General features: G+C 41.4%; 1 protein-coding gene across 1 annotated transcript in view; it reads left to right on the forward strand.

Annotated features, from left to right (window-relative positions):
• The window catches only part of LOC145515391 (uncharacterized), a 674,380-nt gene that overhangs the window by 394,331 nt on the left and 262,905 nt on the right, over positions 1-17,144 (forward strand). The window lies entirely within an intron of this gene.

Here is a 17,144-nt window from a genome sequence, read left to right on the forward strand (position 1 = left end):
GTTCTCCCCCAATACTTTATATTCTTATTTTTTCTTTTTAAGTTGAAAACAGATGGATTTTGAGTTGGTCACTTAATCTTTCTGTCCTCAACTTCTTTGTTTCTATGAGGAGGGTAAATATGTGCATGCTCAGTCCCTAAGTCGTGTCTGACTCTTTGCGACCCCATGGACTGTAGCCCACCAGGCTCCTCTATCCGTGGGACTTCCTAGGCAAGAATGCTGAAGTGAGTTGCCATTTCCTTCTTCAGGGGATCTTCCGGACCCAGGGATCAAACCCAGGTCTCCCTCATTGCAGACAGATTCTTCACCGTCTGAGCTACCAGGGCTGATACATCTGTGTGTGTAGGTGTATATTTGAGGTCTTCCTTTCTTTCAGACCCAAGTCAGAGTAGATCTGTAGGTATCTTCAGTTCTCCTCTGGCCTTCTAGTGATCTGTGGAGCCGTGGATAGAGAACCCTCCTTTCCAGGGAAAGGGTGACCACATTCTCTTTGACAAGAGCAGTCATATGGGCTTGGCCCCAGAAAGAATGTCAGCTGATGTGTTAGTTAGACTGAAAAAATTCCTATTTGAGCCCTTATTCTGAGGCACTGTCTGTGTGCTTTACTTCATGAGCTGACATAATCCTAACAACATCTTGAGAAAATGAAACTGGCGCTGATGTCCTCATTCCACAAGTACTGGAAACCAAGGCCTGAAAGGAGTCAAGTTCCAGTTACTAAGTGGTAGATCTGGGATTCCAGCCCAGGCAGATTGGCGCCCAGACCTGGGTGCATCACTGTTCTAAAGGGAGAAACTTGCAGATTTATCAATATCTGTTAGACAGAAGCTTGGTTGAAACTTTGGTCAGGGGCAATTGTGGGTTCTTCAGTGAGACTGACAGTGTGAATTTTGAGCTGAGTGATCAAGCTTTGTTTATTTCTTCTGAAGCTCATATTTGAACCTTTTGTTATGCAAAGCTGCTGATGTGATCTTCCAATGCAAAAACTCCCCAGCATAATGAACACATTGTGTGTATTTATTATCATTATTTTTACTAAAGCATGATTTATTGTATGATATGATTTATATTTTATTAAAGCTGATTTACAAGGTTGTGTTAATTTCTTCTTTACAGCAAATTGATTCAGTTATATATATATCTGTGTGTGTGAATGTGTATATATGTATATACATACATTATTTTTAATATTCTTTTCCATTACGGTTTATCACAGGATTTTGAATATTGTTTCCTTATTATTCATGGTAACTGAAACAGGAGGGAAGGGGGCAGCGCACAACCTTAAAAAGAATGACATGGTCATCAGTTCAGTTGAGTTCAGTCCCTCAGTCGTGTCCGACTCTTTGCGACCCCATGAATTGCAGCACGCCAGGCCCCTCTGTCCATCACCAACTCCCGGAGTCCACCCAAACCCATGTCCATCGAGTCGGTGATGCCATCCAACCATCTCATCCTCTGTCGTCCCCTTCTTCTCCCGCCCCCAATCCTACCCAGCATTAGGGTCTTTTCCAATGAGTTAACCCTTCACATGAGGTGGCCAAAGTATTGGAGTTTCAGCTCCAACATCAGACCTTCCAATGAACACCCAGGATTGATCTCTTTTAGGATAGATTGATTGGATCTCCTTGCAGTCCAAGGGACTCTCAAGAGTCTTCTCCAACACCACAGTTCAAAAGCATCAATTCTTCGGCGCTCAGCTTTCTTCACTGTCCAACTCTCACATCCATACATGACCAGTGGAAAAACCATAGCCTTGACTAGATGGACTTTTGTTGGCAAATTAATGTCTCTGCTTTTAAATATGCTATCTAGGTTGTCCATAACATTCCTTCCAAGGAGTAAGCATCTTTTAATTTCATGGCTGCAGTCACCATCAGCAGTGATTTTGGAGCCCAAAAAAATAAAGTCGGACACTGTTTCCACTGTTTCCCCATCTATTTCCCATGAAGTGACGGGGCCAGATGCCATGATCTTAGTTTTCTGAACATTGAGCTTTAAGCCAACTTTTTCACTCTCCTCTTTCACCTTCATCAAGAGGCTCTTTAGTTCTTCTTCACTTTCTGCCATAAGGGTGGTGTCATCCACATATCTGAGGTTATTGATATTTCTCCCGGCAATCTTGATTCCAGCTTGTGTTTCTTCCAGCCCAGCGTTTCTCATGATGTACTCTGCATATAAGTTAAATAAGCAGGGTGACAATATACAGCCTTGATGTACTCCTTTCCCTATTTGGAACCAGTCTGTTGTTCCATGTCCAGTTCTAACTGTTGCTTCCCGACCTGCATACAGGTTTCTCAAGAGACAGGTCAGATGGTCTGGTATTCCCATCTCTTTCAGAATTTTCCACAGTTTATTGTGATCCACACAGTCAAAGGCTTTGGCATAGTCAATAAAGCAGAAATAGATGTTTTTCTGGAACTCTCTTGCTTTTTCGATGATCCAGCGGATATTGGCAATTTGATCTCTGGTTCCTCTGCCTTTTCTAAAACCAGCTTGAACATCTGGAAGTTCACGGTTCACGTATTGCTGAAGCCTGGCTTGGAGAATTTTGAGCTTTACTTTGCTAGCATGTGAGATGAGTGCAATTGTTCGGTAGTTTGAGTATTCTTTGGCATTGCCTTTCTTTGGGATTGGAACGAAAACTGACCTCTTCCAGTCCTGTGGCCACTGCTGAGTTTTCCAAATTTGCTGGCATATCGAGTGCAGCACTTTCACAGCATCACCTTTGAGGATTTGAAATAGCTCAACTGGAATTCCATCACCTCCACTAGCTTTGTTCGTAGTGATGCTTTCTAAGGCCCACTTGACTTCACATTCCAGGATGTCTGGCTCTAGGTGAGTGATCACACCATCGTGATTATCTGGGTCGTGAAGATCTTTTTTGTACCGTTCTTCTGTGTATTCTTGCCACCTCTTCTTAATATCTTCTGCTTCTGTTAGGTCCATACCATTTCTGTCCTTTATCGAGCCTATCTTTGCATGAGATGTTCCTTTGGTATCTCTAATTTTCTTGAAGAGATCTCTAGTCTTTCCCAGTCTGTTGTTTTCCTCTATTTCTTTGCACTGATCGCTGACCTAGATCAAATCCCTTATGAGTATACAGTGGAAGTGACAAATAGATTTAAGGGACTAGACCTGATAGACAGAGTGCCTGATGAACTATGGACAGAGATTCGTGACATTGTACAGGAGACAGGGATCAAGAAAATCCCCATGGAAAAGAAATGCAGAAAAGCAAAATGGCTGTCTGAGGAGGCCTTACAGATAGCTGGGAAGAGAAGAGAAGCTAAAAGCGAAGGAGAAAAGGAAAGATATTCCCATCTGAATGCAGAGTTCCAAAGAATCGCAAGGAGAGATATGGTCATAGGACATGACAAAAACTGGTTAGAACCAACTAGATCTAAAATGGCAGAAAATTTGACTTCCAGTGGACCTTGAGCCTCCTTATACTCTCATTGTAATGTGGTAGTGTGCTCAATGGCACACTCATCAGAGCCATGACAGTTCTGAGGCCAACCATGAAAGGCCAAAATGTGAGCAGTAGCCAAATGCCTGGATATCTCTGCCCAATTCCCCAAATAATTGGAATAATCCTCCCACTCATTAGCCTATGAAATTACCCAGCCCATGAAAACTCAGTTCAGTTAAGTTGCTCAGTCCTGTCCAATTCTTTGTGACCCCATGGACTGCAGCATGCCAGGCTTCCCTGTCCATCACCAATGTCTGGAGCTTGCTCAAAATCATGTCCATCGAGTCAGTGATGCTGTCTAACCATCTCATCCTCTGTTGTCCCCTTCTCCTCCCACCTTCAATCTTTCTCAGCATCAGGGTCTTTTTTAATGAGTCAGTTCTTTGCATCAGGTGGCCAGAGTATTGGAGTTTCAGCTTCAGCATCAGTCCTTCCAATGAATATTCAGGACTGATTTCCTTTAGAATGGACTGGTTTGATCTCCTTGCAGTCCAAGAGACTCTCAAGAGTCTTCTCCAACACCACAGTTCAAAAGCATCAATTCTTCCGTTCTCAGCTTTGTTTATAGTCCAACTCGCACATCCGTACATAACTAGTGGAAAAACCCTAGCTTTGACTAGATGAACCTTTGTTGGCAAAGTAATATCTCTGCTTTTTAATATGCTGTCTAGGTTGGTCATAGCTTTTCTTCCAAGGAGCTAGTGTCTTTTAATTCATAGCTGCAGTCACCATCTGCAGTGATTTTGGAGCCCCCCCAAATAAAGTCTCTCACTGTTTCCATTGTTTCCCATCTATTTTACTTGAGGTGATGGGACTCGATGCCTTGTTTTAGTTTTCTGAATGTTGAGTTTTAAGCCAACTTTTTCACTCTCCTCTTTCACATTCATCAAGAGGCTCTTTAGTTCTTTTTCACTTTCTGCCGTAAGGGTGGTGTCATCTGCATATCTGAGGTTATTGATATTTCTCCTGGCAAACTTGATTCCCGCTTGGGCTTCATCCAGCCTGGCATTTCTCATGATGTACTCTGCATATAAGTTAAATAAGCAGGTGATAAGACACAGCCTTGACGTACTCCTTTTCCTATTTGCAACCAGTTTGTTGTTCCATGTCCAGTTCTAACTGTTGCTTCTTGACCTGCATACAGATTTCTCCGGAGGCAGGTCATGTGGTTTGGTATTCCCATCTCTTGAAGAATTTTCCACATTTTGTTGTGATCCACACAGTCAAAGGCTTTGGTGTAGTCAATGAAGCAGAAGTAGATCTTTTCCTGGAGCTTTTTCAGTGATCCAATGAATGTTTGCAATTTGATCTCTTGTTCCTCTGCCTTTTCTAAATCCACCTTGAACATCTGGAAGTTCATGATTCATGTACTGTTGAAGCCTGGCTTGGAGAATTTTGAGCTTTACTTTGCTAGCATGTGAGATGAGTGCAATTGTGCGGTAGTTTGAGCATTCTTTGGCATTGCCTTTCTTTGGGATGGGAATGTAAACTGACCTTTTCCAGTCTTGTGGCCACTTCTGCATTTTCCAGATTTTCTGGCATATTGAGTGCAGCACTTTCACAGTATCATCTTTTAGGATTTGAAATAGCTCAACTGGAATTCCATCACCTCCACTAGCTTTGTTTGTTGTGATGCTTCCTAAGTCCACTTGACTTTAAATTCCAGGATGTCTGGTTCTAGTCCAGTGATCACACCATCGTGGTTATCTGTGTCATGAAGATCTTTCTTGTATAGTTCTTCTGTGTACTCTTGCCACCTCTTCTTAATATATTTTGCTTCTGGTAGTTCCATACCATTTCTGTCCTTTATTGTGCCCATCTTAGCATGAAATGTTCCCTTGGTGACTAATTGGTAATTTCCTTTGGAAATGTTCCCATAAAAACTAACCTCACCATATTTCGGGGCTCTCTCTCTGTATCTTTCACCTTCTGAGATGGCCCATACTCTGTCTGTGGAGTGTGTTTTCTATTTATCCAGTTCTTACCTATCACTTTGTCTCTGAATTCTTTTCTGATGAAGCTAGAACCTCAGATTCACTGGGAACATATCTGTGAACCAGCAGAATGACTAGAGATTTTTCAGTTGCTCTAACCACCTTCAGGCAACCCTGAGCCTGCAAGTAGAGGCAGCACAATGGCAGTTCCCCTGCAAATTCCACAGTGACTTGGTGGGGGGAAGGGGAGAGAGTGAAAAGGAACCCATGATTTGTATTTCACATCTGTGCTTGGTATCTTACAATCATCATCTTTTTTAAAAATAATTTATTTATTTTTCACTGTGGTGGGTCTTTGTTGCTTCACGGTCATTTCTCTACTTACAGAGAGTGGGAGTCACTGTCTAGATGTGGTGTGTGGGCTTCTCATTGTGGTGACTTCTCTTGTGGAGCACAGGCTCCATAGTTGTGGTGCTTGCTCTTGATTGCACTGAGGCATGTGCGATCTTCATGGATCAGGGATCAATCCCATGTCTCCTCTATTGGCAAGAGGTTTCTTTACCACTGAGCCACCAGGGAAATCCTATCACCTTGTTTAATCTTCACAGCACACCAGTGAGGAAGTGTCATCTCCTCCATCTTACAAAAGAGGAAATCCAAGGTTTGGAGCCATTAAGTACTTGGTCTGAATCTTACAAGTAACTGCTAACCTATGATGGCAGTATTCAAACCAGATTCACTTGATTTCAAGTTTACCCTCTTTCCATTTCAGCGGTTTGGAGAAATACAGGGAAGTGCATATGGTGAATATGTTTAAAATATTAGAAATATGGATTTCAGGTTAACATATTTATTCTAAAAAGATATCTCTCCATCCTTATAAAACAATGCTATTCTCACTGCCTCCCACATCAGATTGGCTGACGACAGTAATATAAGTAAATTAAAAAAAAAGATGAATGGTTTCCAAAGCCATCATTGATTGACTGAAAACAAGAGTAGTGAACAATCAGTTAACCTGTAGTCAGACGCATTATCTATTGCATCTCCAGTCATGGTAAATAATCCATTTGTTCACTTTATTTGAGGGAGAGGGCGGTTTTGCCTGGAGGTACTTGAAGATATAAATACACACACATGTCTCCAGCTATCTTCTTAGCATCGTATTCCATGGCTGGGGTGCATTGACCTGTTCTGTCAACACACTCAGTAGGAAATCCAACCCAAGTCTTCACTCTTGTGATTTGCTTCACTGGATGCAGTTGCCCTTGTTGTTTAGTCACTCAGTCGCGTCCGACTCTTTGCGACCTCATGAACTATAGTCCACCAGACTCCTCTGTCCATGGGATTTCCCAGGCAGGAGTACTGGAGTGGGTTGCCATTTCCTTCTTCCGGGGATCTTCCTGACCCAGGGATTGAACCCAAGTCTCCTGCATTGACAGGCAGATTCTTTATCACTAGCACCACCTGGGAAGCCCACAGTTGCCCTAGTGCTGGCAAATTTTTCAAATTGAAAACTCAGGCTGATTTTACTTCTCCTTGTTCTCAACTCTTAGCATACAGAGCATAGGAGATTTTGATCCAAACAGGTCATCCCAGCCATTCCTATGAGGTGGGATTCCTTGATATATTTCCAGGTGTGTTGATGAAGCAAAGTTTGCAAAGGAGAAGATACTCTCTTTTTATTGAAAATGCACAGTATTTGTCTCATTCTTAAAGGAAGACGTCTGAGCTTCTCAGTCACTGAGGAGGCATGCTGGCTTTCTGCATTTCACAAAGTGCCTTTCCTGAGGGCAGCAGCCCTAGAAATTCCTAGGAAATCAGCACATTTTCCCCATTCCCAGTTTAAGTGTTTTCATCCCTTTAAAACTAGGGCTTCCTGCAAGTCCTCAAGGGCTTCCCTGGTGGCTGAGACAGTGGATTGAGAATCCTCCTGCAAATTAAGAATCCACCTGCAATGCAGGAGACCTGGGTTCGACCCCTGGATTGCAAAGATCCCCTGGAGGAGGGCATGGCAACCCACTCCAGTATTCTTGCCTGGAGAATCCCCATGGATGGAGGAGCCTGGTGGGCTACAGTACATGGGGTCCCAAAGAGTTGGACACAACTGAATGACTAGCATAGCACAGCACAGGAAGTCCTCAAAGCAATCCATTTCTATGCTGCCTCTTCTTGTGGCCTTTCTTACTGAGGGATCTTTAATGTAGTAGTTTGGGGAATTATTTTCGAAAGTAGTTGTCAGTGCTTACGGAGTGATCATTCTAATTTGAGTCACCCTTGCAGTGTCTGGTGCAGAATGAAAAACGGAGGCTGATCACGTCTCAGCGCCATTCCCCAGTCAGGGCTTCTTAAAATCCTGTGTGTTATTCTCCAGTGACAGTATTTTTCAGCTTCCTGAGGCAGCTAGCGAAACTCTGATGTGAAAGGATTTGTCATTTTGATTCTAGTCGAAATGAAGCATTTTGTACAGTACATGAAAAAATATAGAAGTCTTTTCAGTGGATGAACAGCCTATTATCCATAGCAAAACTACTGTGTTTTATGTCTGTCTGAGAATTACCAATTGCAGCCATAGCCCAGGCGGGAGGCAACTAAGCTGCTGCTAAATTGTCGTGGCCTGGAAATGGATGGAAGCTTCATTTTTTGAAGCATTTTCAATTGGTGCCATAGTCTCCATTTTCTCAAGTACAAATGACCTCTTTGCTTAGAAATCCTGAGGGTAAAAGGCAGTCCCATAAATGGAGGAGACATTCTCTGACTGCCCGGTCGGTTTTGGAGTTGGAGAGGAGTGATGGATCACCCATTAATTCCACTAGTGACAAAGCTGCTTCTTTGAAACCAGTTTACTTTTACAGGATGATCCATCAGCATTTCCCAGTTGCGTCTGTGATGACCGCTTTGAGGGCAAGATCAGTGTGCCTTTTATGACTAATGTGTCTTAATTTTGGTAAGAACACAAAACAGTCTTTTTTGGAGACTTACTGCAGCTTCAGTGTTCAGATATCATAGCTTCCAAAGTTTAAGCTTGCCTGTTTCTTGGGTATACAAACTCTGACTCCAGGAATGGGAGACAGAAAAAAAATGTAATCGCAGGAGGAGTCATTTGCTACTAAGAAATTTTTAGTAATCCTAATGATAAAAGCTTTCTGTTCTTATACCCAGGATCTGCTTCATGAGTGTGCAGACCACACAGTTGCTTAGGGCTGGATTTCAGAAGGGCCTCTTGCTTGGTTTGATGCCCTGCTCTCACCTTCCTGAAATTCTTCATTTTTGAGCAGGAAATCCTTCATGTTTATTTTTCATTGAGCTCCACAAATCATGTAGCCAGTCTTGCTTGTAGTTTAGTCTTAAAAGATGATAAGCAGGGACTCTGGCCAAGCAGGACCAGGTGGCGCTAGTGGTGAAGAACCTGCCTGCCAACGCAGGAGACGTAAGTGGTGCGGGTTTGATCCCTGGGTTGGGAAGTTCCCCTGGAGGAGGGCATGGCAACCCACTCCAGTATTCTTGCCTGGAGAATCCCATAGACTGAGGAGCCTGATGGGCTACAGTCCATAGGGTCACAAAGAGTCAGACATGATTGAAGCAACTTAGCACGCACGCACTGGCCAAGTATTCCCATCTCTTATTCCCATCTCTTATTCTCTTATTTTGTTTTGACTTTTGTTCTGATTTTCCTCTGTTTCTTCCAAGTAACCACATTCCCCTTCCTTTTAAATTCTGAGCCACTTAGAATACACATGGAAGTTAGATAAGAATCAAACATTGACTCTAATGCTAGCAAAGGTGGTTCAGAATTATGTGGTCAAAGTGACTTTCTGTGTCTTGGTGCCTGGATTGAGTTTCTCGCCCTGGTGCAGACTACATAGCCAGATGACTGTTCTCCCCAGCCCCACTAGGTCAGTATCTGTCTCACAACGAGGAGTCAGGATTGTGGAGGAGCAGGTGTGACCTAAGTCCAGGGAGCTCTGAAAGGGAGTGTCTGGGGAGAGCCTTGGCTAAATGTGACATCCAGTAACTTCTCTGCCTGTGGGGAAGAGGAGCACAGAATGGTGAGTGGAGAAGGCATGGCACATTTTCCTCTAAAATGAGAGAGATGGGCCCAAAACAGGAAATGTTGGAGGAAGAATCTCTATTTGTCTCTTTATTTTTAAACACTTCCCCTTATGACAAAGCTCTTCCTTATTTTAAGTTAAAGCTGCCTGTTTAAAGTTCTCCTTTTTGGTCCTATTTCTATTCTCCTGGTATGTATGGGATAAACCTATACATTGTTTCAGCAGACTTGAAGGTGCTTCTTGTTATATCTTTGTTCCTTGGTCTACCTTTAGCAGTCCTGAACCTTCTCTGATTCTGAAATGTACACTGTATAGTTTCAGCTGCCCCACACTCATTCTCTCATTCTCTCTTCTTCTGGGACCAATCCTCCAGTTTGTTTCTTTTTTTAGGGAACCCCCTCTTTCCTGAGCAAGCTATTTAATTGGATGGGATTAAGCCCTGTCTCCCTTACTCCCCTTGCCTTTAGCTTCAGATCTGGGCAATTGGGAAGGGCTTCTCAGGTAGTGCTGGTGGTAAAGAACCCGCCTGCTAATGCAGGAGATGTAAGAGATGTGAGTTCAATCCCTGGGTTGGGAAGACTTCCCCTGGTGGAGGGCATGGCAACCCACTCCAGTAGTCTTTCATGGAGAATCCCATGGACAGAGAGGCCTGGTGGGCTATATAGTCCATAGGATCGCGAAGAGTCAGACACAACTGAAACACCTTAGGACGCACGTACACACATGGGTAATTGATCCCATGCCAGTCAGTGGATTTGAAATGTAAGTTGAGAACTTACAAGAACTTTCACTTCCAGAAACATAGCTGCATCCCTAAATTATTTATCTTCTGCTATCCTGCACCATCAAAGCCTTATGGGTACTCCAGATATTTTACTGATGCCAAGTTTAGCATCCAGTCAATGATCAGGAAGTATTAGACACTAGGTAGATATTCCATCAGTTCCACCAACTTGCTATCATTGGAGTGGCTTCTGCAGTGGCTGGAGAGAGAGTCCTTGGCAGTTAATATCTGGGTCCTCTGCCCCTGGATAGCACACAGATTGCCATAAATATGCAGGCAAGATCCTTTGTGCTAGGTGAGATTTGCCTCAGTAAAGTTGGACTGTTCTACTCTATAAAATAAAATGAAGTAATCTATACTTAACTTTGGATTCTGTTCATGTACAATGAATGATGAAGCTTTTTATTTTGCCCTTCTATTTTCCATAATTGAGGATGAAATTTATTTAGTGAACTGCACTGGCTACTTAGCATTCCTGCATTACCCAAGGTAATTGTTACTCAGGGCCAGTTCCTTATTGCTTACATTTAAAGGTTTATTTTTCTTTTGTTGTAGTTTCTTGACTTGGCTTCGAGTAGGGCAGACAAATTAATAGGCATCAGGTAGTAAAGTCTTGCAATTAAAGCAAAGTGGTAATAAAGGTGACCTTTTCCAAGAAAGCTTTTCTTTAAAATGAAAAAGAAAAAACCCTGCTTAAATCAATGCCCATTGTATATGGATTGCTCTCTTTGCTGCAACCCCTTTTCCATAGTCAGATTTTAAATACTTTTACACTAATTTAAAATGGGTAATGATTGCAACTGTTAAATCTTTAGCTTTACCACAGTTCCTTGAGTGTCGTCGATTGTATTTTGAGCTAGATCTCCCTTATATAAGAGAGATAGAAATAATGGCACCTATTTTAGTCCCCACCCCATTCACTTACTCAACAAATATTGACTAAGTACTTCTTTTTTTTAAATTAATTTATTTTTTATTGAAGGATAATTGCTTTACAGAATTTTGCTGTTTTCTGTCAAACCTCAACATGAATCAAGCTCTTTATTTTATTTTGGAGTAGAGCTGATAAACAGTGTTGTGATAGTTTCAGGTGGACAGCAAAGAGACTCAGCCATATGTATACATGTATCCATTCTCCCCCAAACTCCCTTCCCATCTAGGCGGCTACATAATACTGAGCTGAGTACTTGTTATGTGCTTGCAGTTGGGATATAAAGGTATAAGACTATGGGCTGTCCCCTTGAGGTGTCACAGTTCAATAGAGAGAGACGGATGGAGGAGTAATTGCCAAGTTATGTGATTAGCTGAACAGTGAGGAATATTGGAAATACAGAGGAGGCTTTGATTAATTCCATCTCGAACAGTAGTCTTTATTTTTAATATTTTATTTTATTTTTTAATTAAAAAGTGTATTGGACTGTAGTTGATTTACAGTGTATGTTAGTTTCAGGTGTATAGCAAAATGAATCAGCTATATATATACATATATCCACTTTTTTTTTCTAGATTATTTTCCCATATAGTCCATTAGAGAGTATTGAGTAGAGTTCCCTGTGCTATACAGCAGGTTTTTATCGGTTATCTTATATAATGTTTAGTCACTGTTTAGTCACAAAGTTGTGTCCGACTTTTTTGTGACCCCATGAGTTTGTAGCCCACCAGGTGCCCTTGTCCATGGGATTCCCCAGGCAAGAATACTGGAGTGGGTTGCCATTTCCTTCTCCAGGGGATCTTCCTGATCCAGGGACTGAACCTGCATTTCCTGCACTGGCAGGCATTCTTTACCACTGAGCCACCAGGAAAACCAATTGTAGTGTGTATATTTGGACAGTAGTCTTAAGGAAAGAGATGTGTTTTAAGAGATGAGTATGAGTTCTTCCTGAAAACAAAGAGAACACCCTTTTGGGTGGAAGAAGGGGCCTATGCAAACCAGGGCAGTGCCAAACAGCCTTTCTCATTTTGAGAACTCCAAGCAGTTTGATATTTCTGGAATACAAGGTCTGAGGTGGGAGATCTGGATGTCTAGGCTGAAGGAGTATCTTGTGAAAGAAGCTATGTTTTACCTTGGTTGAATTTTCTCTTTGGGGGATAACATGATTTTTAAAGCAAGGGAATGACATTGAATTTGGTAAGATCCTCTGGAAGCGAAGTAGATGTCATTTGCTAATTTTAATGGAAGACATAGTCATCAGATGACTATTGATGATAATATGGGTCTAGGAAAGCATAAGTAATTGAAATCCTCGGATGGAAATTATGTGGCATAATAAGTGAAAAAATAGTTATCAGCCTGGGACCCATTCCACTGACACTAAGTAACTTCACGACTCAGAAAATTGTTTAACATCTCTTGACCTTGGTTTCTTTCTGTTTCCTCATCATCTGACCAACGATGCAATTGAATACATTCTCTGAAATCTCCTCCCAAGCTAATTCATCATGGATGTCACCCAGTGGATGACATCTTTCCTCACCATACCTTTTTGTAAAATTAAAATGTTTTATTTATTTTCGGTTGCCTTGGGTCTTCATTGCTGTGTGCGGGCTTTCTCTAGTTGCATTGAGGAGGAGCTACTCTCTAGTTGTGGCACACAGGCTTCTCACTGCAGTGGTGTTTCTTTTGGCAGAGCAGGGACTTTAAGACACATGGGCTTCTGTAGTTGTGGTGCACAGGCTTAGTTGCCCTGTGCCATGTGAAGTTTTCCTGGACTAAGGATCGAACCCGTGTCTTCTGTATTGGCAAGTGAATTCTTACCACTGAATCACCAAGGAAGTCCCGTCACCATACCTTTTAAAAGAGCTGGAGTGGCAAAGAAGAGTGAATGTATGCAGCCCTGTACTACCAGTATAAGATAGGACATGTTATTCCCTCATAATAGGATAGTTTATTTTGATTAGCAGATGATTGGTGTGGGTCTCCTTCAGGACTGTTCGGATAAATCCCAAATTTTCATATCTTATGTTCCAGCTAAAAGTTAAAATGTCTGAGAAGATTAAAGGCAGAAATCATATTTTATTTATCTGTCTTAGAATTCCAGCTGAGCTATTTTAAATCCTAGAAGATGTTGCTGTTAAAATGCTGCATTCAAAATGTCAGCAAATTTGGAAAACTCAGCAGTGACCACAGGACTGGAAAAGGTCAGTTTTTGTTCCAATCCCAAAGAAAGTCAATGCCAAAGAATGTTCAAACTACCATAACAATAGTGCTAATTTCATATGCTAGCAAGGTAATACTCAAAATCCTTCAAACTAGGCTTTAGCAGTACATGGACCGAGAACTTCCAGATGTACAAGCTGAGTTTAGAAAAGGCAGAGGAACCAGAGATCAAATTGCCAATATTAGTTGGATCATAGAGAAAGCAAAGGAATTCCAGAAAAATGTCTACTTCTGCATCATCGACTATGCTAAAGCCTTTGACTGTATGATCACAGCAAACTTAAAATTTGGAAAATTCTTAAAGAAATGGGAATATCAGACCACCCTACCTGTGTCCTGAGAAATCTATATGCAAGTCAAGAAGCAACAGTTAGAACTAGACATGGAACAATGGACTGGTTCAAAATTGAGAAAGGAGTTCCTCAAGGCTGTATATTGTCACTCTGATTATTTAACTTGTATGCAGAGTACATCATGTAAAATGCCAGGCTGGATGAATCCCAAGCTGAAATCAAGATTGCCAGGAGAAATAGCAACAACCTCAGATATACAGATAATACCACTTTAATGGCAGAAAATGAAGAGGGATTAAAGAGCTTTTTGATGAGGGTAAAAGAGGAGAGTGAAAAAAATGGCTTAAAACTCAACATCCAAAAAGCTAAGATCATGGCATCTAGTCTCATCACTTCATGGCAAATAGATGGAGAAAAAGTGGAAACCGTGACGGATTTTATTTTCCTGGGCTCCAAAATCACTGAGGACAATGACTGTAGACTTGAAATTAAAAGATGCTAGCTCCTTGGAAGGAAAGTTATGACAAACCTAGACTGAGTATTGAAAAGCTGAGACATCACTTTACCAACAAAGAAGCATATAGCCAAAGGTATGGTTTTTCTGGTAGTCATGTAGGGATGTGAGAGTTGGGCCATAAGGAAGGCTCAGTGCCAAAGAATTGATGCTTTCAAACTGTGCTGAGGAAGCCTCTTGAGGGTCCCTTGGACTTCAAGGGGATCAAACCAGTTAATCCTAAAGGAAATCAACTCTGAATATTCATTGGAAGGACTGATGTGGAAGCTGAAGCTCCAATACTTTGGCAAGAGAAGAAGGGGATGACAGAGGATGAGAAGATTGGATGGCAGTCAATAAACATGAGTTTGAGCAAACTCTGGGAGAGAGTGGAGGACAGGGCAGTCTGGTATGCTGCAGTCTATGGGGTCACGAAGAGTTGGATGGACTTAGCAAATGAACAACAGCAGCAGTTTATCTGTCTCTACTGTCCTGTAGTGAATTTTCTCTCTGAGGAAGTAACTGGCAAAATCTTTCGAGGCCCTTTTAATTGCCATGCTCATCCTATTTTCTATTCACCTACTCTTCTATTTCTTCTTAGTTTGAGGTGTTCTTTTTTGTTTATCTCAAGGGTTATAGTTTTGACAGAAAAGGCAGTGAATAGCTGTTCTGTGTTACTGGAATTACTTGAAAAGTAGGCTTTTTTGTGGAATGTTATTCATCCAAAGTCAGAGCGATATGGTGTCAAACTAGTTGTTCCTAAGGAAAGGGTTAGCTGATGGAAATGACCTCAGAGAATCAAATACAGTTTGTTATCATCTAGTTCACTGGTATGTGAGTTAGCACATACTCATAGTCAGACTGAGTCTTTTCACCATTGTGTAATGTCACATACTTAACTTTTTTGTTTTAATTGGGGTATAGTGGCTTTACAATGTTGTGCTAGTTTCCACTGTACAATGAAGTGAATCAGCCATATGCATACATATATCGCTTCCCTCTTGGACTTCTTTGCCACCCTCTCCCCTCAACCCATCCATCTAGGTCATCATCTTGTTTTACACGGTGCACATATGTCAATCCCAGTCTCCCAGTTCACCCCACTCCACCCCTCTGTGTCCCTTCTCTATGTCTGTGTCTCTTTTCTTGCCCTATACAATGGCATATTACCCGGTCATAAAAAGGAACAAAATTAGGTCGTTTGTAGAGACATGGATCGACCTAGAGTCTGTCATACAGGGTGAGGTAAGTCAGAAAGAGAAAAACAAATATTATAAATTAATGCATATATGTGGAATCTAGAAAAAATAGTATAGATATCCTTAACTTCTGATGTAAGTGACTTCTGCCTCTCAGTTCCCATGCAAAAGGAGGCATGGGATCACTATACAAGGCAGAGATCTGGAAATAGAGTCCTAGAAGGCACTTGAGAACCATTTAAGATGACCATAGTGATAAAAAAAAAGACTACAACATTTCCTATGGCATTTACATTTTTTTGAATATGTGATTAATTCAATTTTCTATGAACTAGATGTAAGGTACCTAGAAAATGATACTGTTGTGAAATTCACATTTAGTACCCTCCACTGCTCCTTTCAGAAGGTGTTTATGTAAGGCTTAAAGAAAGAGAAAACAATCACAGCTTCTCTTTCTTCATGCAGATTTGCATAGTTTGCATATAATTTGCATAACTTAATGTCAAACTATACAGACTCTTCTTCAATCTTTGCAGCTTTCTCACCAGTGTCTTTTAGTCTTTCTCCTCTAAATAACTTAAACTGTGTTTCTTGATTATATTTACTTGCTGTTTAGTTTCTGGGATAAAAGACCTGCAGTTGGAGGAAATCCAGTTTTCACTTTGTCTAACAGTATTTCTTTTATCTGTGCAAGTTTCAGTGGATCATTTGGCTTAGGAGTACCTGTTTTCCGCATTCTCCAAGGCTTTTGGGTATATATACTTGCTGACTGAAGCGTACTACGTAAAGACATTGTGTGGTTGGCTTCGTTGATGTGGAAGAGTAATAAATGGCTTCCATTTAAAGAAAATATGCACTGTATGTTAACAGCATGAGGCAGATAACAGTGTGGGTACCAGATCCCAACTGGCTGGATGTGAACCTTGGCTCTGCCACTTACTGGTTGTATAAGCTTAGGCAATTATTCTCAGTGCCTCCATAGAGATAATAAACTGTATCTATCTTAGAGAGTTTATTATGAAAACTAAATGAATTCATTCATTTAAAAACTTAGATTAGTATTAAAAATATTAGCTATAGTCATTATTTCATCAGTTCAGTTAAGTCACTCAGTTGTGTCCAACTCTTTGCAACCCCATGGACTGAAGCAGGCTTCCCTGTCCATCATCAACTGCTGGATCTTGCTCAAACTCATGTCCATCGAGTTGGTGATGCCACCCAACCATTTCATCCTCTGTCGTCCCTTTCTTCTGCCTTTAGTCTTTTCCAGCATCAGGGTCTTTTCCACTGAGTCAGCTCTTCGCATCAGGTGGCCAAAGTATTGGAGCTTCAGCTTCAGCATCAGTCCTTCCAAAGAATATTCAGGACTGATTTCCTTTCGGATTGACTGGTTGGATCTCCTTGCAGTCCAAGGGACTCTCAAGAGTCTTCTCCAACACCACAGTTCAAAAGCATCAATTGTTCAGTGCTCAGCTTTCTTTATGGCCCAACTCTCACATCCATAATGATAATAATTAGACTTACTACTGTTCCAAACCCATACATAATCTTCTGTGGCACAATAGTCTATAATGCTGCTTACTCCTTTTCAACTTGGTACGAGAAAGTGATCCGGGAAGAGGGATCTGAAAAGTCTCTATTTTTTAATGTTAAGAAGGGCTCTGCCACAGTTAAATATAAATACATAAAGCTGAGCTGCCTTTAAGCTAACCTCTGCCCTCTGTCACTTGGGCTTTCCTGGTGGCTCAGATGGTAAAGAA

This window comes from Giraffa tippelskirchi, chromosome 1, assembly GCF_054371585.1.
Source record: "Giraffa tippelskirchi isolate mGirTip1 chromosome 1, T2T-mGirTip1v1.2.pri, whole genome shotgun sequence".
Classification (NCBI taxonomy): domain Eukaryota; kingdom Metazoa; phylum Chordata; class Mammalia; order Artiodactyla; family Giraffidae; genus Giraffa; species Giraffa tippelskirchi.